The sequence below is a fragment of the Bos indicus genome, chromosome X (assembly GCF_029378745.1).
Source record: "Bos indicus isolate NIAB-ARS_2022 breed Sahiwal x Tharparkar chromosome X, NIAB-ARS_B.indTharparkar_mat_pri_1.0, whole genome shotgun sequence".
In the NCBI taxonomy this organism is placed as follows: Eukaryota; Metazoa; Chordata; class Mammalia; order Artiodactyla; family Bovidae; genus Bos; species Bos indicus.
This window is the reverse complement of record NC_091789.1, coordinates 140,639,292-140,657,439: the sequence shown is the minus strand read 5'-3', so window position 1 is coordinate 140,657,439 and position 18,148 is coordinate 140,639,292. Positions and strand designations below refer to the sequence as shown.

General features: G+C 43.2%; 1 pseudogene; it reads right to left on the bottom strand.

The window, feature by feature from the left end:
• Positions 1–1,749: 1,749 nt before the first annotated feature.
• Positions 1,750–16,534, bottom strand: LOC109555061 (ARL14 effector protein-like pseudogene; annotated as a pseudogene).
• Positions 16,535–18,148: the final 1,614 nt, after the last annotated feature.

Below are 18,148 nucleotides of genomic sequence, written 5' to 3'. Positions count from 1 at the left end.
CAAAGGGAATTTGCTGTATATCTCAGGGATCTCAAACAGCGTCTCTGTACCAACCTAGAGGGGTGGGATGGGGAAGGAGATGAGAGGGAGGTTCAAGAGGGAGGGGACATATGTATACTTATGGCTGATTCATGTTGAGGTTTGACAGAAAACAACAAATTCTGTAAAGCAATTATTCTTCAATTAAAAAATAAAATTTAAAAATAATTAAAAAAAAAATCTGTGCTTCAGGATTTGATTAAATTCTTGGAAAGCATTTTCTGCCTCCTGCTGGTTGTGGAAGCCTTTCCCCCACAAAAAGTTGTCAGGATGCTTGAAGAAGTGGTGGGCAGTTGGAAAGAGGTCAGGTGAATATGGCGGATGAGGCAAAATTGTGTACCAACCTAATATCACTATTATCAGGAATTTCTGATGTAAAGTGATTGGTGTTTGTCAAAGAACAAAACATGGATTTGCTTCAGGGAAGCGGGGATAAGTTTCTTTTTGCTCTTGGGTCTAAAACACACACACTTTCTCACACACAAAAAAATCAAAGCAAGGAAAATTAATTTTTATTAATATCAATTATTAATGAATAATTAATAATTTTTATTAAGGAATTTGCCACACAGAGATTTCGGGTGAGTTAGTCAGAGGCAAAAGTGGTCTCAGGTGAATATTTTCTAGTGGGTAAACATACATAGCCATTTGGTGGGATGGAGATAGGGGCCTTCGGTCTATTTTTAGCCCATTACGTCTGCAGCCTCAGCCAGTGCCTGCACAACTGTGTTCAGTGGAAAGTCTCTTTGTGCCCAATCCAAAGCTTCAGAAGAAGCAATTAAATGTTCATGAGAGGTAAACATGGAAAAGTGGAAAAAGCAATTTTCTCCTTACAGATCATTTGAATAAAACTCAGTATCAAAGATGATTGAAGAGAAACTTTCCCAATGACGCTATGGGTGTGAACATTTTCATAGAGATTTTCCCTAAAAACAGTTTTGCACAATAGCTGCCAAACCTGTCCCAGATGTTTCACAGCAGTCTTCTGAGATGGGATCTTCACTGAGGTCAGCAGAAACTCTAGCTGAATTTCCTTAAGTCCTGTACCTCCAAGACCAAATGCAACTTAGGCCTTAGGAATTTTGTACCACCTTGGCCAGTTCTGTGTGGCTGGTAACCTTAGCCACCAAAAAAATGCTTTTAAATCATTTTTATGTGACAATTAGATTAAAATTTGTCCTTTGAAGTCTGCTTCCAGTTGGCATTTTGGATATCACTTAAATTGAATCTCTGCTTTTGTGCTCATATGTTGGGCCATGGGGCCATAGGGCCTATTAAAGGGTTTTTTTTTTAATAAAACAAATTTCATTTTAATATTGTTAAAACAGTAACACTAAAAAATGAGACTATGAGTATGCACTGCCAAGTCAATCCAAATAGCAATTCTGATTTAGAATTGATAAACTGTAAGATCCTAACGGTAACTAGCTATTATAAACATAAGTTCTATGTCAAGACAAGCTCTCAGCTACAGAATTCTAAAAATCCTAAAACTCCATCTCCTAAGGTACCAGCAAAGAGGAAAGGGATTTTTAATCTGAGAGGAGAGTAGCAATGGAGTTGCTGGTTACCAGAGGAGGAATTCGAGTCATCACAGCAGGAAGAGTAGAGAAAGTGAAAGTGAAGTGGCTCAGTTGTGTCCGACTCTTTGCGACCCCATGGACTGTAGGCTATCAGGCTCCTCGTCCATGGGACTTTCCAGGCAAGAGTGCTGGAGTGGATTGCCATTTCCTTCTCCAGGGGATCTTCCCAACCCAGGAATCGAATCCAGGTCTCCTGCATTACAGGCAGACACTTTACCGGCTTCAGAGAACACTAACTAAATTATATTTTTAAAACTTTTTTCCCCCAGTCCTAAAATTCACCCAGGAGAACGAGGCTGGTTTAACTGCAAAGCAGAGAAAATTGATCAGCCTGGAGGGCTGCACCTAGTCTGAGAGGTCGAATGGCATCTTGCTGATGACCTCCCCATTCTCATCGACTATGGTGTCGTAGGCCCAGCGGCGGTTGCAGCGGCAAGTGGGCCCGCACTTGGTGGACTTACACTTGGGGCACGGGTAGAAGCAACCCAGGCAGCCTTCATCAAGGCAGTCACACAGGTCAGCCTTATTGAAGGTGAGCCTGCCCTTTTCGTCATACTTGTTGACTTCACGTTTTTCAGGAACAAGCTCATTCTTCTTTGCCATTTGCCCTTTCTTTATCTGCTGCCTTACTTCAGGATTAAAGTTGGCTACCTGAGGCCAAGGATTTTGAAATGACAACCGTTTTAACTGCGGATCCAAACATTTCATTTGCTTCAGTTCCTTCTCACTTGGTTTCTCAGGAGAACTTTGACGTGCAGGTCTCTCTCGCACGGAACTGCTCTTTTCTGCTTGTTCACTCATTTCTGCTCACCTGGGGACACAAACAAAGTCAGCAACCATTTGTGGGAGCTCAGTCAACCATGAGGACGCTGGAGCTAGTAAAAGTCATTTCAGAATGGGCCTATTAAGTTTTTACTTCAAACCTGGCTTAAGTGGATAGGAGCAAGTTTATCAACACCAACAAATCTTTGGACAAAAGTGCTTTTATCAGATAGTATTTCCTCCTTTATTTAACCATCTCTTTTGTCTATCAAATGTTTAAATAACCATTCATGTTTGTCTAGACTAGTACTTCTCAAACATTAATGTGCATATGAATCGTTTCATGATTATGATTATGATTAACTAGATTATGATTCAGTTAGGACTGGGGTGGGGCCAGAGAGTCTACCTTTCTAATGTATGCCCAGATTGTACTGATATTGCTAATTCCAAACCTACTTTGAGTCTCAAGGGCCTAGAGCTAAACCAATAGTGATCAGGGGCAAAAATTGCTTGGTCAGGGGCAAAAATTGCTTTGCTTTAATAGAAACCCAGTTATTCTTCTTCGGTGAGTGGCCCTAGGATAGAAAAACAACAGGTTTTTATGTAAAGAATCTCTTTCTCTCCACAATGCCCTACCACCACCCCCACACAAGGCAAACTCTTGACTTTTCCTCCAGCTAAATAGGTTTGAACAAAGAAAATACTGTTTGAATCACTTCAGATCAATAAACATATTCCTTGTTTCTCATGTCTGTTGTAAGTCATGGAAATTGGATGGGCACTTTTAGCGATTGCCTTTTCTCTTTAAAACATCAACACATTAGCTGTGGTTTATTTATTTTACTTGAAGTGACCTCCAATTCTCCTCAAGAAACACTCTACAAGCTACTTTAAGGTAATTCATCATATTGAATTAGTGATTGGTTTTTAGAAGGCTTTCTAAAGTCAGTACATTCTCAAGGACTTTCAGTGTCGTTTCACCTCTCTCCATGTCTCACTGTCTCCCTGTGTATGTCTCTTCCCTCACCACTCCCCCCATCCCTCTGTTGTTCTCCTAATTGGCCCATGTCCTGCAGACTCCACAAAGCTTCCCAAACTACTGATAATTTAAAGCAGAGAGGCAGAGGACACCCATTTCTTTAAGGATGTTGTGCCTAGCTTCAAGAAGCAAACTGGCCAGAAGGAAGAGAGACAGAGGATGGGGCATCAGCTATGAGAGGATCACCATACTAGAGAAAAATTCCCTTTGCTTCTCACTGGAGAGTTTCAGGCAATTCCAGAGGACTGGCCACACTCTGTTTGATCCATACTACTAATTTCACACAACAGGTTCCTTTTAGGTCTTCCTTGTCACTTGAACGATGTAGTGTCTACAGAGAGGGAAAAGCAACTGATTCCCCTGAATCTGTCTCTTGAATTGGATTTATTTGCCAGGATCTTGTTGAGTAAATACCCAGGACAGAAATAATATGGTTTCATAATTTCTATCTGCTGCTACTGCTAAGTTGCTTTAGTCGTGTCCGACTCTGTGCGACCCCATAGATGGCAGCCCACCAGGCTCCCTTGTCCCTGGGATTCTCCAGGCAAGAACACTGGAGTGGGTTGCCATTTCCTTCTCCAATGCAGGAAAGTGAAAAGTGAAAGTGAAGTCACTCAGTCGTGTCCGACTCCTAGCGACCCCATGGACTGCAGCCCACCAGGCCTCCGTCCAGGTAAGAGTACTGGAGTGGGTTGCCATTGCGTAATTTCTATCTAAGTTACTCCAGTGTCTTGGCAGGTCTAGAACATTTAGTTGTTTCGTTACTCTTATTCTTTGAGTTGTAATTTCATAGTTGACTACTTACTTTACTTTTTTTGGGGAAAAAAAGGGTAGCAGCTACCTTTCTGATACATTACCCTAGGCAGAGGAGCCTCAGGCATCACACTGCCAGGGATCAGACACTAGCACTGTCTCCAGCACTAACTATCTGACTTTAACTTAAAATGACTTCAGTTGCTTAACCTCAGTTTCCTCATCTGAAAATGGGGATACTAATAGTACCTTCTCTATGGGTATGCCCTAAATTAGGTGCAGTGAGAACTTCAAAGATGATAATAAGACCAGGTTTCTGCCTGCAAAGGTTTGGCAATCTCCACTTGAGAGATCAAGTGTCTGCAGCTCACTGCAAGGACAGGGAAAGGTGCTCCAGTTCAGATTCAGAGAACCCTGTGGGGGGTGGGGGTGGGGTTCGTAATAATCAAATATCAATAGAGGCATCCCTATTTAGAACTAGGCTTTATATCTTTTTTCTGCAACCCCCCCCCCAGTTTAGTGAGGTCCTGTCACTCATTTGTGTCCAACTCTTTGCAACCCCATGGACTATAGCCCTCTAGGCTCCTCGTTCCATTTTCCAGGCAAGAATATTGGAGTGGGTTGCCATCCCCTTTTCCAGAACTAAGCTTTACATCTTAAAAAATTCCAGTTCATCCCCATAATGGTAAAAAAAGTCAGTGTGTGTGTGTTTATGTGCAAATTTGCCACCATAATTCAGTCTAAAGCCACTATTTTTTTTCATTCATTCAACAAATATTGATCTGGAGTCTATCATATATGCTAGGAATTGTGCCCTATTTATTGCAGTCACAATTGCACACACAAATCCAGAGTCCTTCAAGCAGTGGCCTTTACAAAAATGAATCCTACTAGTCCTGTCCGACTCTGTGCAACCCCATAGATGGAAGCCCACCAGGCTCCACCATCCCTGGGATTCTCCAGGCAAAAACACTGGAGTGGGTTGCCATTTCCTTCTCCAGTGCAAGAAAGTGAAAAGTGAAAGTGAAGTCGCTCAGTCGTGTCCAGCCCTTCGAGACACCATGGACTGCAGCCTACCAGGCTCCTCCATCCATGGGATTTTCCAGGCAAGAGTAGTGGAGTCAGGTGCCATTGCCTTCTCTGAACATGATACTAACAGGATATAAATCAAGTACAGTCCAAAACCAAGTTACTGAAGGACATAAAAGAAAATGTGAAAAAACAATGGAAAGAGCTTGATGGCCTGGTGAAAAGAACATTTTGTGATTATTTTAAGCACTTTACTCATTCACATCACATGACAAATTCCATCTTTATGTGTGTAATGATTTTTATTATTTAATTTTACTAAACAAAAGGATGATCTGAGACATTTTCTACCAAGATACTTATATGATTCACCATCTGCCCTGCTTTTTCATTCCTATGCCCCAAAATTATCCTCAGTATGAATACGCTGAAACCACTTATGCCTTTAGGCATACATACCTGGTCTTCTTACATGGAATGGTCGCCCTGATTTCGATACGACTCTCTCTCATACTTCAATAAACCCTTTCCTTACATATGCTCTCATAACAAAGACCTGCTCTAACTAAGTTGTTTACAATGTAACCATGGCCATCATTTACTTTACCTTTGCAATTATTTCTATCATCATGATATAATATATGACAATGTGTTTGTGTATAGGGAGGAAGCAAAGCTTCTATCACATGTGCAACTAGAAATAGTGACTTACAAATATCATGCATCTGAAATACAAAGAATAGAGATGAACTTCATGTATTTGAGATCCTCCTTCAGAGGCCTATCTCCTCTTCTACTCAGTTAATCAAATGCAGATAACTTCATGGACCCAGATACCTAGAGCAATACAGAGGTGGGGGTAAAGAAGTGAGGACATCAGAGCAGCTGAGAGTTTCTGGGAAGTCTTGAGTATGCAAATTCAGATTTCACCTTGGCCTGGAAATATGCCAAGCACATTGGCAGAAGTCTGAAGATGTGATATGCCTGAGGATTGTGTGGAGAGATATGGTGTATATTCTCATAAGATCACACGTGTCAGATACATTAAAAAAATATAGAAACAAAAATGAATAAATTGGGGTAAAATTCTTTCACTCTTCAATTTAGCAAAATATCTGTGTAGGCCAATTTTAAGGCACAGTATTTGGTTTAGAAACAGGCATCAAGACTCTGGTGGAGAAACTCAAAGTTTAGTTATGAATAGCTGTGAACCAAACACAAAACTGATTCTCAATAAAAGAAAACAGAATCAGGTTACAATGAGACCTTTTACTGCAGGAGCACTATAATAGCTCAATTTGCTGGATACTGCAAGTAAAATCACCAGGCAGCTGAACAGATGTGGCCATTTTATGTTCAGCTATAGCACACTCAAGACTTCTCTGGTAACTCAGATGGTAAAGCGTCTGCCTACAATGCGGGAGACCCGGGTTCAATCCCTGGGTCAGGAAGATCTCCTGGAGAAGGGAATGGCAACCCACTCCAGTATTCTTGCCTCCCCCGCCCCCCACCCAAAAAAGGGGCTCAAAGAAATATTGGGCTTCCCTGGTGGCTCAGAGGTTAAAGCATCTGCCTGCAATGTGGGAGACCTGGGTTCGATCCCTGGGTCGGGAAGATCCCCTGGAGAAGGAAATGGCAACCCACTCCAGTATTCTTGCCTGGAGAGTCCCATGGACAGAGGAGCCTGGTGGGCTACAGTCCATGGGTTTGCAAAGAGTCAGATACAACTCAGCAACTTCACTTTCTATAGCACACTCAACCTTTGACATGAGATATGTTTGTCAACCAGAATTGTTAGCTTAAACCCCAGGGCCTCTTAAACCCTTGACCTCTCTCAAAAATGTTGGGAGGATATGTTGAGGCAAACAATTTAGGGAAATTCAAAATAGAAATAAATGCTCGGTGAATGCATTTGAACCTTTGACATTCCAATCCTGTTGGTCAGGAAAGATCTTGGTATTTTCACAAGGAAATATTTTTCCTTTTGAAATCACTTTGAAGGTAACATTATTTTCTTCTGGTCACTCAACTATTTATTTACTTGTCATAAAATAAAGTGAAAAAACTCTGAGCCCAACCACATAAAAGTCTTATCTTTCTTATCATAGTTCTGTTAGTCCTTAAATTTCATGGTGCTGAAAATATCCTTTTTGTGTTTCTTTTCTGGATTGTTCTCCCTCTGAGCAATGGTTACCAGAATCTTTTAGAATGACATGTATTTGCTAATTGAATTAAAGGTGAAATAATGGAAGACTTTTCTTTTCCCCAACTATCTGGGTGATATTCTTAATCTGGAAAACAGATGTTTCAACATCTTTTTACATCTTTGTGTTCATGATTACAGTAAGGTTTCAGAATATTCCAAATGATTCCAATTCACTTTCCACATAGTTGGAAGCAGGAATCCGTTAAGATGAACCCCTTTAAACTTACATGTAATAATAGGAGGTGAAAGAAGGTAGAAAAGGGAGGGAGGAGTCCACTAGACTTGTTCTTGGTTGATGTTTTTCATACTTCTCTCAGCTCTCAAAACTGTCTTTTTGTTTAATTCACTTATTGAAGCAGTAAATGCTTTTTATTATCCCACGCACACAGATTAAAAATATTAAAATATACTTACCAAGTGGAAGATGAAAGATAATCCTTATTTAGGTGGTTACACTACTTTCACCGAAGACAGTCCTTTTACCTAAAGCACCAGAAAAAGGCAGTTTATCATCTATTCATTAGGGGGAAAATGTGTTAAATGTAACACACGAATAAAATCTCCTGTCCTTCCCAATAATTGTATCTCTTAATTTGCATCTTTCATCTAAAAATGTTTATACAAATTTTTTAGGCCATTGGTATTTGAGAAAATGGGAGGAAAATGGTTATTACTGAAATAGTTTTAATGAAAAATAGTTTCAAATGTTCAGATTATGTTAAAAAAAAAAAAAAAAAAACGAAGGGGGCAAAAGAAATCTTATTACAGTAGTACCCTGGCTGAAAGTTTCAAAAATTTAGTCTTTTAAAAATCCTTCAGTAATAGTAATAATCAAAGAGATCCTTTTCGTTTAACAGTGAGAATGATTAATTTGGCATTAGAAAAATATCACATTTTCCATAACTGATACTGGGAATCAAAGATGTATGGGAACTCTGTCTATATTTGAGGTTATACAAAAGCCTTGGTGTATACAGAAGTGGAAATTCTTAGGTCCTGCACCCAGAAATTCCAATTCAGTAAGTCTGGGGGGTTGCCTGTGACTCTGCCTTTTTAACAAACAGCCCTGTGATTCTGATGTTGGTGGTCCAGGGACCACACCCGGAGAAGGCTGGTTGTGTAACCCTTCTGAGATTGTAAAAGAGCCCAGCTCTGCCTGCCATCCTCTGATCGCACAGCTGTTGCTAAATATCCTTCAACAAAGATCTTTAGGGAGATGACTTTCATACAGTTTGATATCTTGAGATATATTCTGAGTGATCCTCAGTTATGACAGTTAAACACCTTTGATTAATTCACTACACTCCTCCTGAAATTAGTGAATATATGAGGGAGTATCTGGTAACTGTCTACAACCATGCTACGTATTTGGCCAGAACCCTCTGGTTAAATAGAGGTGGGGCTGCCTATTCACCTAGATTTGAAATACAAATGAAATATTAGAATTCAAATGAAGGACTCTTAGCCTACCACCATTATATACTAAGGTGTTCCCTGGTGGCTCAGAGGTTAAAGTGTCTGCCTGCAATGCGGGAGACTCAGGTTCGATCCCTGGGCCGGGAAGATCCCCTGGAGAAGGAAATCGAAACCCACTCCAGTACTCTTGCCTGGAGAATCCCGTGGACGGAGGAGCCTGGTAGGATACAGTTCACAGGGTCCAAAGAGTTGGACGCGACTGAGCCACTTCACTTTATTATATACTGGAGAAGAGATGTCATTTGGAGCAAATCATAAGAGACAGCGCCCATACATTAAAAAGTTGTGGAAAGGGTAAAGAGAAGGGGTTGAATTTAGACAAAGATCTGGTTATTTTGACACCTGGTATATAGTATAGTCTGTTTTGCTGAATTTCACCAGCTCTTGCTTCTGTTTGTCTTCCTAAATAAAATTAGATGTGTTCCTGCAAGCAGAATGTAAGAAGGCTTCTGGTGAATTCTAGACTGTCTCTGAGTAGTGTGTCCCTCATCACAAATACCTGGAGTGGGGGAGGATCCAGAAAGCTGCCACGCCCACAGAACTGCTTTTCTGTGCCTGCCAACGAGTGCTGGAGCAGTTCTACAAAGGAGGCCAGACAAGCGCTTACAAATGAGGCACAGGTAGAGTTCCTATGGGATCCAACTACTTATTTCTTCCCTCCTTACCCACCCTTCTTGTCTCCTCTGTTGACACTCTGCAGAAGGGAAGTGTGGAAGAATGTATTATCTCTTCATAATTTTTCCTTCTGTTTTCTGACACATATGAACAGACCTCAATCTGATTCATAGCCTTAAGCGGAGCTGCCATAAGTGACCCATAGACACATGAGTAAGAACATCAGTGGTATCTTAGTCAACCACTAAGATTTAGGGGTGGGGTGTTTGCTATGCAGAAGCATCATAGCCTTAGCCAAATAACACACGAGGGTAACTGCCATTTACTTGGGACTCACTGCTTGCCAAGCACCAATAACATTAGCTCCTTTACTCTACAAAATTTCCTTCTGAGATCTGCTATTGCTTCCATCTTTCATGAAACATCTGCTCAGAGAAGGCAAGGACTCATAGCTAACAAGTGGCTGACCCAGAAACTCAAATTCACGTGTACCCACGTTCAAATATTGCATTGGCCAAAAAGTGCATTTGTGTTTCTTGTGACATTTCATGGAAAAACCAGAATGAACTTTTTGGCCGACCCAATACAATGATTGTTCCATGGCTTTTTCCTATTTTTCCTGCAGTTGAAACCACAGGTGATAGCAACACCACCACATAAAGCACATTTTCACTCTTTTATGAAGGGCACTTTCCCGGGTCTTTTTTCAATCCAATTACTAATTGGGATACTTAAGTTCTGTTTAGCTCTGCTCTGGATTGAATCATAGCCCATGAGATTTGAAATGGTTAAGTCTTCAGTTTGGAAAGTATTGTGCTTTAGAAACCACAGGAAGGCTTAACATAGATTGGAATATTCTGAGGTTATAGGTAGGAGAGAAAATGTACCAGATAAAAACCCGTTGAGCCAGTGTTTTGAGCTTTTCTTGACTAAACCAGACAGACTCCACAGAAACTACTCAGGATCCTCCCTGTGACCCCACTGCAAGAGACAACCATTCAGAAAGCACCACCAGGATTGTTGCAGTGACACTGAGAAGGAAATATTTCCCATTTCTGGCTGCCCATTAGAATCACTTGGAGACCTTGAGAAAAAAAAAATCTGGGCCGTGATGACAAAGAAACTCAACTGACATTTCTGGGTGAGAAGCTGAGCATTTTCTTTTTTTTTTTTTTGGTGGGGGAAATGTGAAATTTTTAAAGTTCCCCAGGTAATTTTATTCTCTTTGACCACACTGAGTAGTGTGTGGGATACTAGTTCCCAGATCAGGGAACAAACACTGGTCACTCCCCCACACCTGTCTGCAGTGTGAAGCGTCGAGTCCCAACCACTGGACCACCAGGGAATTCCCCCCATGTGACTCTAATAGGCAACCAGAGTTGCCACCCGCCTAAGCTACACTGGTGGAGAAGGCAATGGCAACCTAGTCCAGTACTCTTGCCTGAAAAATCCCATGGACAGAGGAGCCTAGTAGGCTGCAGTCCATTGGGTCACGAAGGGTCGGACATGACTGAGCGACTTCACTTTCACTTTTCACTTTCATGCATTGGAGAAGGAAATGGCAAGCCACTCCAGTGTTCTTGCCTGGAGAATCCCAGGGATGGCAGAGCCTGGTGGGCTGCTGTCTATGGGGTCTCACAGCGTTGGACACAACTGAAGTGACTTAGCAGCAGCAGCAACAAGCTACACTGGTGGCTCAGATGGTAAAAATTCTGCCTGTGATGCCAGAGACCTGGGTTCAATCCCTAGGCTGAAAAGATCCCCTGGAGGAGAGTGTGGTAACCCACTCCAGTATTCTTGCCTGGAGAATTCCATGGACAGAGGAGCCTGGAGGGCTACAGTCCATGGGGTCGCAAAGAGCTGGACACAATTGACCAGCTAAACACAGTGCAAGCTGTAATAGAAGATGGGCTTCCCTGGTGGCTCAGTGGTAAAGAATCCACCTGCTAATGCAGGAGATGTGGGTTCCATCCCTGGGTGGGGAGGATCCCCTGGAGGAGGGCATGGCAACCCACTCTAGTACTCTTGCCTGGAGAATCCCATGGACAGAGGAGGCTGGGGTGGCAAAGAGACAAGACGGAGCGACTCAACAAGAACAACAAAAGCTAGAAGATGGACACAAAAAATGTATTTGCTGATATTTAACATTAAAAGCCAGTTCTAGCCAATGACTCACTCATGGAGACTGGAGTGTCAGCTTTGCATGTCTTTGAACTTCCTACCTACTCTCCCATGATCATGCTTTACCATTTCTCTTTCTTCCATAGAATATTTACTGAATCTATAGTTATTTACTGAAATCCACATCTATGTTAATTCCTAAAGTGGTGTTTGCCAAGGGCTAGACTGTAAAACTGCAGCCATGAAATTAAAAGACGCTTACTCCTTGGAAGGAAAGTTATGACCAACCTAAATAGCATATTCAAAAGCAGAGACATTACTTTGCCAACAAAGGTTCATCTAGTCAAGGCTATGGTTTTTCCTATGGTCATGTATGGATGTGAGAGTTGGACTGTGAAGAAGGCTGAGCACCGAAGAATTGATGCTTTTGAACTGTGGTGTTGGAGAAGACCCTTGAGAGCCCCTTGGACTACAAGGAGATCCAACCAGTCCATTCTGAAGGAGATCAGCCCTGGGGTTTCTTTAGGAAGGAATGATGCTAAAGCTGAAACTCCAGTACTTTGGCCACCTCATGCGAAGAGTTGACTCATTGGAAAAGACTCTGATGCTGGGAGGGATTGGGGGCAGGAGGAGAAGGGGACGGCAGAGGATGAGATGGCTGGATGGCATCACTGACTCGATGGACATGAGTCTGAGTGAACTCTGGGAGTTGGTGATGGACAGGGAAGCCTGGCGTGCTGCGATTCATGGGGTCACAAAGAGTCGGACACCACTGAGCGACTGATCTGATCTGAGACTGTAAAAGTTTATAGAGTTTGTAAAGAATTCACTAAACTCTCATCTGCTAACTTAAAGAGGAGAGATGTCAGTGGCTTCATTGGCCAAATAAATAAAGCCCAGACTGCCATTTATACTGATTGTATACATGGTTCATACTCTCCTATGAATATTTTGGAGCACTGACATTCTAGTTTAATTTGCACATACAAGTTCCCAAGGATTAGCTGGGACTGGCATAGCCCGAGATTCAGACATGCATGCTATCTTGCTCCTGCATACAGAGACCCCTTGTGGCACTTATCTGACTGCCTCCCAGGATACGTGGGAAACTTTGTATTTCATTTACAGTAAGATACACAACTCTCTTATTGCACTGGTGCCAACTGATTTTTTTTATGCATTTGAATGAAAATAATATCTAAGATTTATGGAGTACTGTCTATATGCCAGGCACTAATCTTAGTGTTCTACATGCATTAACTCATTTAATCCTTAACTCTATGAGGTAGATGATCTAGTTATTGTCCTCATTTTACAAAAGAAAAAAACTGGGGCACAGAAAAATTAAGTAAGGTGTCTAAGGTCACACGCCTATTAAAGGATGAAGCAGGAATTTGAACCCAGAAAGTCTAGTTCCAGAATCTGGATTTTGAGCCACTAGAAATACCACATCCCTTAGTAGGTAGGGGACTGATCTGAGAACATTTTAGGAGAGGCTGTAGAGCAACCAGTAGTCTCGTCACTGCTAGTGGAAGTGCAAAGCGGTACAACCACAAAGAAACTGTTTGCTAACAGTTGATACCTACTAAAGCTGAACACCTGCTTAACCTATGACCCAGTGATTCCTGGGTACATATCCCAAAGCAGTGCATACGTGTGTTGATGAAAGGACATGAATTTGGGTGTTTGCAACAGCACTGAACTGGAAACTACCCAAAGGTCCATCAACAGGAAAGCGGATAAACACATTCTAGTGTATTTATACCGCTGTGCAGCAATGAGAAGAAACAATGTATCACTACACAGAGTAATAAGGAAGGCTCTCACAAACAGAATGCTGACTGAGAGAAGTCAGGAAAAAAGAGCACAGGCTATATGTTTCTATTTATATAAAGTACAGAGGCAGGCAAAAGGAATCTCTACTATTAGGGGTCAGGCTATTGGTTATCCCAAGGGGGAGAAGCTGTGTCTGGAATGAGTATTTGGGGGAGGGGGCTTCTGGGGTTGTGGGTAAAGATTTATTTACTTATTTGTGCTATGTGGCTTGTGGGATCTAGTTCCCAGACCAGGAATTGAAACCAGGCCCCCTGCAGTAGAAACATGGAGTCCTAACCACTGGACTGCTAGGGAAATCCCAAGTCCTCTTTATTGATCTGGTTATTGGCCACAGCATGTTTAAAGTTCTGAAAGTTCAGTGAGCTTTATATTTAGGTTACATGCACTCTTCTGTATGTACACTATCTATCAATAAAAAATTTGCAAGGGTACTACCTGTGATCAAATATTACCTAGGAGATTTCATTAAATATTTTCAAATAAACAATGCATATTTAAGGAAAGCAGTCATTCCAGGCAAGCGAAGAGTAAGTTTCTGCTATCTCTAGTTCTTCCCCCACTTTGCTGCTTTTTATCACAAATGCCAACCTGATGATTTACTAATAATAAGAGGAAATGACCAACTGAGTCAGGTATCTGGAACGGGTTCAGTGTGCCTGCCTCCAGACAGGAGTTCAAAGGCAGGGTAACTAATGAGAGTTGTGTGAAGCTATGGTTGGTAAGGGGGGCTTCCCTGGTGGCTCAGATGGTAAAGCATCTGCCTGCAGTGCGGGAGATCTGGGTTTGATTCATGGGTCAGGAAGATCCCCTGGAGAAGGAAATGGCAATCCACTCCAGCACTCTTGCCTGGAAAATCCCATGGACGGAGGAGCCTGATAGGCTACAGTCCATGGGGTCGCAAAGAGTCGGACACGACTGAGTGACTTCAGTTGGTAGGAGGTATCAAACAAAGGGTCCCTGGCTCACTCCCTTTGTATCTCCTGGAGCACTCACCAGGGTGTGGAAATAGCTTTCTTTTGTAGAAATCTTCAAGAATGAGGAAACTGAGGTCTCTGCTAAGAAGTGACTGACTCCACATGACACTCTGCCTAAGGGCAATCCCCTCTGAGGAGAGAGTCCTCACTGGAAGCAGGTGGACCAGCTCACAGTAGGAATTCTCACTACTCCTGCTCACGTGTGTAAGCGACTCATCAGCCCCCCCTTTATATTTGAGGGGTAGAGCCCAATCCACCATGGCCTGTTTATCCCACTTCTGCCTTGGAGAGAAAGACTTCATTAACTGTCACAAAGGCAATGCTTTACCAGTGAAAGCACTACCTTCTGTTTGCCTAAAAAGTATGCCTACAAAAACCTTTTATCACTATAGATGCTGTCAGCCAAGTTCTTTCTGGTAAATTCTACAGCAAAGAACTTTTGATTCTAGCTCAAAAATTATAATTAAAACAGCCACAAAATTCACCTCTATTATCAGGCAAGACATGAACCTGGCCATCTTACCAGGTTTTTTCTTCCTCTGTGCACTGCACAGAATTACGGATAATTAAATATAAGATAACTTTGGCAAATACTTTTCTTAGAATTCTGCTGATTATTCTCAGGGGGAAAGTCGTATGTAAAGAAACTAGGTTGACTTAATTACTAAGTTTATTCATCAATCATTTAGTGAATTTGCTCCAGGTCTTATTTCCAGTTGCATTTTAAATTTCAATCTATTTTCAGAATCAGATTTATTCCCCCCTACCTCTCCTCATCACCTCTCCCACCACAGAAGCCATGCTGGGATTACCCTTAGTCCCACTAAGCCCTTGTGGGAAAGAAAGACTTCCGGTGAGAAGTGATAAGGGAGGGTGGGAGGGGGAGAGGTGTTGGACTCTTTGGGACCCCATGGACTGTAGCCGGCCAGGCTCCTCTGCCTATGGAATTTCCCAGGCAAGAATACTGGAGTGGGTTACCATTTCCTTCTCCAGGAGATCTTGCCAAGCCAGGGATCGAACCTGTGTCTCTTGCATCTCCTGCATTGGCAGGCAGATTCTTTACCACTGAGCCACAAGGGAAGCCCGTCCTGGCCTTACCTGAGTTGATTTAAGGTCCCTTTCATCTGAGAGGCAAAAGAGGAAAGATCTCTGGATAGAGGGGTGACAGAAGACAAATTTTTAACCTGGTGTCAGCCCTGTGCCTCATCTGATGAGAGTTCTGGGGCCCCCTAGAGGGAGGGGTCAGTGCCTAATGGGTGAATGTGCTCTGTTCATCAGAGGTTCTGACATGTTGGGCCCAAGAAAGGGTTATGTGATTATTGTGCAGAGGAGATAAAATATGAAAAAAAAAATTACTCAAGATAAAGTAAAAAAGGGCGAGAAGGGTTATGCTCCCCAGACCTACTCTTTCTGAGACCATCACATAACACTGGGGCTGCTGCTGCTGCTGCTAAGTCGCTTCAGTCTTGTCCGACTCTGTGCGGCCCCAGAGACGGCAGCCCACCAGGCACCCCGGTCCCTGGGATTCTCCAGGCAAGAACACTGGAGTGGGTTGCCATTTCCTTCTCCAATGCATGAAAGTGAAAAGTGAAAGAGAAGTTGCTCAGTCATGTCCGACTCTTAGCGACCCCTTGGAGTGCAGCCTACCAGGCTCCTCCTACTGGGGCTATAGGACCTTAAAGTGAGTGCTGGGAATGGCAAGTCATAGAATAGAAATAGGTGCCTACCTGGCAACCACGAAGTAGCAATAGATACGTGACAACAAACACAGCTCAGAAGAACATGCGCAAGCGTTTTCCTAACTACCTGTAAGATACTTGCCCTGTGAAGTCCTAGGAGCATCGAGGAATTTCTAGTTGCAGTTGGAAGATCGAGCCACTCAAAATGGCTGTGTTCTTGCTCTCTGTCTCTCCTCTGTCTGACTAGTGCCTACTTCACCTACACCCTACCAGCAGGACTAAGCTTCCCACCTCCTTGCCCCACGGCCCAGCTAACTATATCTTACCAAACGGCTGATGAGGAATCTGCGCCTCAACTGGTTTCCGCGATCAGCTGTTTCTGCGCAGCGGTAGACTTGGTGCCCACGAGTATGGGTTCTTATGTGCGCATGCGTGCGTGGTGAGCGCGCGCTTGTGTGCGTGTGTTGTGTGCGCATGCGTACTCTCGTGGACGTCCACGTGCATCTGTGGGTGCCCAAATGCGTGCATGGGTGCGTGTCTACGTATGTGCTTGCGTGCGTGTGTGCATGCGTGTGTGTATGCGTGCGTTCGTGGCAGCGTGCATGTGTGCATGGCTGCGTGTTTGGCCTCCTGCGTGTGTAAGCGTGTGCCTGAGTGCTTGCATGCATGGGCGCCTGGGTTCGTGGGTGCCTGCGTGCTTGCACGCGTGCATGTTAAGCCATGTCCCAGTCTTTGACTGTAGCCTGCCAGGCATTCTCCAGATGAGCATAGCCGTTTCCTTCTCCAGGGCGTCTGCCTGGCAGGGATCACCTGAGGTCAATTCCCGTACAATTGGTAATCCTGGCTTCCCCCAGCCCCCAGCAGTGAAACCTGCCAACGTGTCTGTCCTGCCTGCTTGCTCCAGCGTTGCACACGATGGGATGTTGTTCCAGGACCTTGCTGGAGACAGGCCGCGTCCTCCATCAGGTAAACCATGATGTCTTCGTCTCTGTCGCTGACTTAGGGCCCTTTCTTTGGTCGGGAAACTGGGCAAGTGAGGCCTTGCTGGCCTGTGGGATGCAGCAGAACAGTAGTCTTGGGCTAGGAATCCTTAATTTGGGCATAAATGTGTGTGTTTTTTAAATTTTATTTAGATAATATTTGGTTGTGCTGGATTTTTGCTGCTCAGGGGCTTTGTGTAGTTGGGGAGAACTGGGGCTTCTCACTGCAGTGGCTTCTCTTCCAGAGCACTGGCTCTAGGGCACGTGGGCTGAGTAGTTGTGGTGCACCGGCTTAGTTGCTCCAGGGCATACGGACCGGGAGGGATTGAACCAGTGTACCTGCATTGGCAGATGGATTCTTTTCCACTAGGTCACGCGGGAAGTCCAGTTTGAGCATAAAAATGTGACATCATTCATACCCAAACTGCCAAGATCTGGGAATATTTTAATTATTGCACAGTAGGGTGTGTTGCCCAATCTCCTTGCAGAAGATTATACAGATGGTGTTTTGTCAAACTACTTCCATTATATTAAGGTGCTCTGTGGAAAGAATATTCACTAATCAAAACAGTTTGAGAATACTGGATTAAATAACATTAAATAGATGTCTTTACTGAAAACCTCATGTCATTAATGTACTAATGAGGCAGTGAATCCTTGTGTCAATCAGGATATGCTAGGTTATGCTGCAACAAAAATTGACTCTAAAATTTCAGTGGCGTATATCAACAAAGGTTTATTTCACTAGTCCTGCGACACATCATCTTCTCTTTGGGACCTAGGCTGAAGCAACAGACTATTTGTCGTTTGTTAGTATTCAAGAGAAATTTACCTTTAGTTTTACACAGAATAAAGTGCACAGGTCTTATGATTTTCTGTGTAGATGTGCAGGGAAGTTAATGCCCGTGGGACAAACTCTGATCAGTGTAGAGACAGGAGACAGCAGAGAGTCAGCAGCTAAGTTCCCTATGCGTTCCCTCTCTGATGGGCTGTAATGGGGCACAGTTCTTTCTTTTCATCTTGGTACCAGGTGGACACACCTGAGAGAATCAG